This window comes from Halyomorpha halys, unplaced genomic scaffold (assembly GCF_000696795.3).
Source record: "Halyomorpha halys isolate HHAL.00 unplaced genomic scaffold, Hhal_1.1 Scaffold571.1, whole genome shotgun sequence".
NCBI classification, from domain to species: Eukaryota; Metazoa; Arthropoda; class Insecta; order Hemiptera; family Pentatomidae; genus Halyomorpha; species Halyomorpha halys.
This window is the reverse complement of record NW_027113281.1, coordinates 702520-708583: the sequence shown is the minus strand read 5'-3', so window position 1 is coordinate 708583 and position 6064 is coordinate 702520. Positions and strand designations below refer to the sequence as shown.

The window sequence follows — 6064 nt, the reverse complement described above, 5'->3', positions numbered from 1 at the left end:
TTATTTTATTATGTATGAGATCATTTATCAATATTACCTATTGCCCACAACTGTGTGGCAGATTGTAATATCTATCAATAAATAAATCTATCAAAAAAAAAAAAAAAGTGGTATACTAAATACTTTATATACAAAATAATAAATGGAAAATGAATATCTGTACTAACACTATTCATGACGAGTCAGAGGTGCAGTACTTGGTAAGGTATAAGGCCATTTGTGGCTGAGGTAATTGAGGCGTTTACCTTAGCAACCTCGTAATTACATCGGTGCCGATTCGAATCCAGCCTGGGAGGGATAACTTTTAGTTCGTGCAGGCCCCACGGAATGAAAATTTAGACCCTCTCCTTAGGTTAGAATGGGTTGGTTACCTGTAAATAACCCTCCTGTTTGTCAGAAGTGACCAGGAAGGAGTTAATAAAAAAGTACTTTGTGAGGAAGTACTGTTTCCTGAACAACGGTTATACAAGGAGGTGACTGTTCAAGATAAAACTCCACAGCCAGATTTTTCCGCAATTAAGGGTCTAACGTAATAGAGGTTAGACCCTCCAGAAGGGCTCCTGAACAGAGTTGACTCACGGCTACAGTAACAGAATAAATAATAATCTGCCACAACCGGATAACGTGATAATACTATATACGTAGTATATATATATTATATTATATTATATTGTATCTATATAAAATATACATAATAGGTACATTATATACATATTATATACATAACATTATATACATATATAATATGATTGATATTAATGTAATACTATATTGTACAGTATATATTATTTTTCTTTTTTCAGGTTGTGGGGGAAGTTATTCCAATATATTTTTTCCTCTACCTTCATTAACCGCCAACACATAAACCTCTAATCGATGCAATTTTTAAATAAAATGGTGAATGATAATGGCGAGGTCAGAGGATTATTGTGTGATGACCTGTGACTTTAATAGCAGATCTGAAAAAAACATCGGTCAAGTAGTTTCGAAGAAAACCCGCGAGTAGAGGACCGAAGTATTTGCCTTTAATTTGATAGTTGGAATCTTCTTATATTGATATTTGAAACCTAAAATGTTAAATTTCAAGGAGAGGAGGGTATTTTTTCTCTTGGTCAATTACAAGAAGTAATTATAAGCAAAAAACAAGAAAAATGGCGATAGCTGATCTTTACTTAAACATTTATTTTATTTATCGAGATTTACAATGGTATCGAATGTATAACAAGTAAATATGCCGAGGTGACGATTTAATCTGATCAGTTGGGAACTTCAGGAGAAACTACCATCCCAGATCTTTTTGGAAGGTCTAAGGCCTCTTTAGAAGGTCAATCAGAAGTCAAAAAACACTCCAGTGAAGTTATCCAGAAACTAATATAAAAATTAATGGACTTGATAAGGGTGAAAGTTAATAATGATACAATGTGTATCTGTCTCGTGCCAAATCAACTATATGGGAAGTTATTCCGGGATAACTGGCTTTTATTTAACGTAATAAGAAACATTCAGGAGGAATGGAGATGAATAGGATTGTATTTTTTGTAGGGTTGAAGTGTTTCATGTAAATGGATTCCATGTTATTTGCGAAAACTAGGGGTGTTACGACCGTACGGGTAGAGGGCTAAGTCCCAGAGCGCCTGGTTTGGAACGATGTGAGTTCGATTCCCACTTGGATTAGTTAATATTTATTTCTCTGTGGTCCCGAGTCAAATGAACCATAGTTATTAAGCGGCGGAAACTGGGAAGTTAGACCACTAGACCACTTGCCGGATTAGTCCCCTCACTAGAAACCAATACTAATAGTTAAAATAGCTATAACACTATAATCCCATAGTCAATGAAGTACCTAAGTAGAGGATATGTTTATTCGAAAAGGTATGCAGAATATCGCGAAATACTCTAGAGTGACTGAATATCGGAATGTGAAAAATCCAAAGCTAAATTCTTCATATTACAACTTCTAACTTTTTAGTCTTCAGGGAAGATTCTAAAACAAAACAATATATTCAATGCTATTGTTTATATCAATAAATTAGATTATTTTACATTCGTCGACAAGAGTATATTTGAAAAAAAAATTTTAAGAAAATATGTAAATTCAAAAATAATTATAACTAAATAGCATGGTCAGTTATAATTTACCATGAAATAAGAAGGGAGGAAATATTCAGATATGCTAAACAGGCGATCGACCAAGATGGCGAAGATAAGAAAGGGGCGGTGCCCCTACGCCTTACAATATAATATTTAACAAAAAATTTACTTTTTTTCAAACAAATTATATAATACTAATTACAAAAGCATAAATATAAATATATATCAAACATAAACATATCTTCTTCGTTGTTCCTAATTAACACCTACAATTCAGGATATTCATAGCCCAAGTAGGTTTTATGTCAGCAATAAATATTTTTGATTAAAAGGAAATTAGGTAAATTGTTTAACGAACTATTTGATATTTTCGGTTTCTCTCCACCAAAATATCACAATCCTATAAAAGGAATTAATTAGTTTTCAAATTAATAATATATATTCCAAAGAACATGGTTTTACATTCACCATTTTGTCACCACACATGTTTATATTTTTTGAGGAATAGAAAATTTAAAGCTATGTTTTCGGATGCCATGTTGGATATCACCGGTCAGAGAAAATGCCACACCCACTTTTGACACTTCAATTTATAATAGTAATATTTTTATAAATATTAAATTGTCATGGTTTTGGAGTTGTTTTTTTCAAAGCCATTATCCTCGGTACTCGTATTTTGTATTAGTAGTTCTACGTCTGTCTACTTATCATTTTTAGAAGAAAAACGCAACATTATTTTAAGATTATTGTAGTGGGGTGTCGATTCCAAATCATTTTAGAACACTCCTCGCCTTCTATGTAAATGTGAACAGTAATCATAATATTTGAATAACTTACCGACTCGGATAATTCTAATGATGGGCGGATAAGCGAACCTTCTTGAAGAATGGGAACGACTGCCTTCTTCAGCGATATCACGAACTAACAGCACTCTTATCAGGAGTGATATTTTCAAGAGATTATTATAAAGTACTATCTACACAGAGAGGTAATTAATTAAAACAGGACGCGAAGAAATAACAAGCCACGTTTATTGTAGCAATTCACTCAGTTTGTAAAGAGATATCATCACGGGGAATTAGTGAAATTACATGCCTTTTTAACTTGAAAGAGAATACAGAACTTTGGTTCCTTCTTTTAAACGCATAATGATTATACAAGATAGCAAAAATTTAATTTATGCAATGTTTCATCAGTTTTAAAACGTTTGCAAAGGATAAATTTGTTTCATTATATATAAAAAAAAAAAAATTAAATCAAAGGAAATAGAAATAGAAAAATAAAATATTTTTACTTTTCAAACAACAAAAAATATAAATAAAAGTTAAATTTAGCACAATAACAATTATAAAGGCGGGCATTATACTAAAAAGGTATAAGAATGGATTTTGAGGATTAAATACGAGAGGAAGCCTTTAAGCTAAGCAAGACCAAATGGCCAGATAGGTTAGTTAATAGAAATTTACATGAGATATATGCAACAAACTGATAATTTGTCCAGTAAAATGTGGAGTTAATCAGAATCTATAATCAGATTCTTGTCGTTTTAATCATGAATGAGGATACTATGTATGAGATTTGTAATGATTGAGTTCTAGGAAGGGAATCCGTAAGGAAAAAAAATTCGATGACAAGACCAATGCAGTTCTTATTAAAGATATGACTGACAGGGCACACCCTCTAGATATGAATACAAGTCCGTGAATAAGTCCAAGTACTTCAAAATAATAAAGTTTTCTAAGGGTTATAAATGCTTACATATAATAATTTTGGGGAAATCCGTTGACGATTCGGACTCGTTCCGAATGGAATCGATTACAAGTATCACAAATTAAAAGTTATGAACAATCCTAAATTTTTTTCTACATAAATAACAATTTTAAAAGTTCTAGTATGGTGGTAACCTACATTGCATAACAACCTTATTTGGAATGTGACAACAATAATTGTCCAAACCATGAACTTGTGCAAGGAGCGCATTCTGAAAACCAATGACCATCAAAGCAAAGTCTCACACTGCGACAGAGGACTGGCTGGCATCGAGCAAGAGAATGGCTCTGCTGCGGACTACTAGAGCTAACAAGACAGCGTCACATGAAGAACCAGATGGTTGGTACTTACTGAACTCCTCCACAAGAAAGATGCTCTATAAGAGAGAAGACTCTACAGAGCTTCCAGGAAACTTTCAGGTGAGGATTGTGGATGATCCTAATGAACGAAATAAAGTAATACAAGAGTTAATGATCATCAAGAATTTTTTACATTCATGTTTTTTTAAATACTTCTTAATAAAGCGTTCCCTAGAAAGACTTAGAAAAAAATATTCTATTCTGACGTAAATAAACAGGACTTTTAGCCGATAGTAAAAGATAGTGATAGGAAAAATACATTAAATAACTAACATTGTATCTAACCACCAGTCACAATCTTTTCAAAACCCTCAGCTATAAGAAATAATACAGAAATTAATCAGATTTGTTGACGCAGATATTTCGAAAATGTGTCGTTCGGAAAATCATCAAGCATCTGTGAGTTAACAATATATGATAAAGATATTTTGACTGGACTCGGAAAGTAGGATCCCTTTCTTGTAAGAGCAGATCGAAGTTTAGATGACAACAATGCCAAACAAAGATTTTGTCAACATCATTAGCCACGAAGGATCTTTGTTATAACGAGCCGAGAGAGGCATAAATTCCAAATGCAAGACCAATAAGCCTAATTAAATTATAAGATTAACAAATGTAACAAATTAGCAAATATTGCATAATTCATATAAGATATTGGGATAAACCTAATAAACAGAACATTATGTCTTAGAAAAATAGGACCAGTTAATTCTCAAAGTGGATAATAAAAAGGTCAATGCGGGAATGCCGATTCCATCATGGGGTGACATTTCTTAGCTTGAGCGGTACGATCTATTTATATAGAATAAGTTTTATTATTAAGATCAGTCTAAAAATATTCGTAATCAGTACTGAGAGTACTGTAGAGTCTCTGGCCCGTTTTGATTTCAAGTCAACAACTATAGGAAATGGATGAGGGGAAAGTATTGTGGGTAATGTTGAACCCTTTCCCCACGAACACTTATAAGTAATATCAGTAGAAAATTTTTGTTTAGAACTTTAATCATTTAACAATTACTTTAAAAAATCAGGATGAGAATAAAATAATTAATAAATTAAAATTTAGATAAATAATTATCATGTTGAGAGAGAAAGATGAGAGAGGAATGGAGGAGAGAAAGGGTGAAGGCGAAGGAAAGGGAATCGAGAGAGAGGGGAATGGGAAAAGGAAGAATAAATCCATCCTTATGTTTACTTATTAAATACAATTCCATATAAAACTTTCTAATCATTCTAATCCTTTTTAATCCTCCACCCATCCTTACAATCCTCCTGGAAGATTGAAACGGATGTGGCCAAGGGATTTATTGTAAAATAAATGGACAATGACGCGGTGAGAGGGATGCGCTGGGATCTCAAAGAGATCTGCTCTACCCCTTACACGTGGAGGATAGAGTGGGCTCGGGGATTCTCCTGTCGATAGTGTAAATATTGTATATAAAAGTACAAAGGTGACTTACTGGTTACTTTTTATTTTATTATTATTATTTCGATTTTCTCGCTATTGCGGGTTGAGTATCTGAGGTGGGGGGCCTAGAAGTCCAACTTCCTTCATATTTTGTTTATTTATTTTAAATGTATATTTTGTTAAATATTTAAAACCTTTCGCACTATACGTGCTGTGTCTAAATATGCACTTCCAAACCATTCATGCCTGCCACTGTGGATTTTTGTACAAGACCATGGTGAATATTATGATTATTTTTAGATCAATAAGGAGGATATCTGGTTTATTATGACGTACTTGTTTGTTTGGTTGTTTAGTGGCGCCAAACTTCATTGGTCATCAACGCCATTTATATTTTATTTAATTTTGCTAATATTCGTTAAATTTTATTTATTTT

The 6064-nt window shown here is 32.8% G+C and overlaps 2 protein-coding genes across 2 annotated transcripts in view; both read right to left on the bottom strand.

Annotated features, from left to right (window-relative positions):
- The window catches only part of LOC106684339 (V-type proton ATPase 116 kDa subunit a 1), a 128835-nt gene extending 125668 nt beyond the window's left edge, over positions 1 to 3167 (bottom strand). The window contains exon 1 of the mRNA XM_067050851.1: positions 2929 to 3167. The gene's annotated coding sequence lies outside the window, so the exon portion shown is untranslated. The remainder of the gene's footprint in view (positions 1 to 2928) is intronic.
- The window catches only part of Vha100-2 (V-type ATPase subunit a family protein Vha100-2), a gene marked incomplete in the record, with an annotated part of 226939 nt that overhangs the window by 100064 nt on the left and 120811 nt on the right, over positions 1 to 6064 (bottom strand).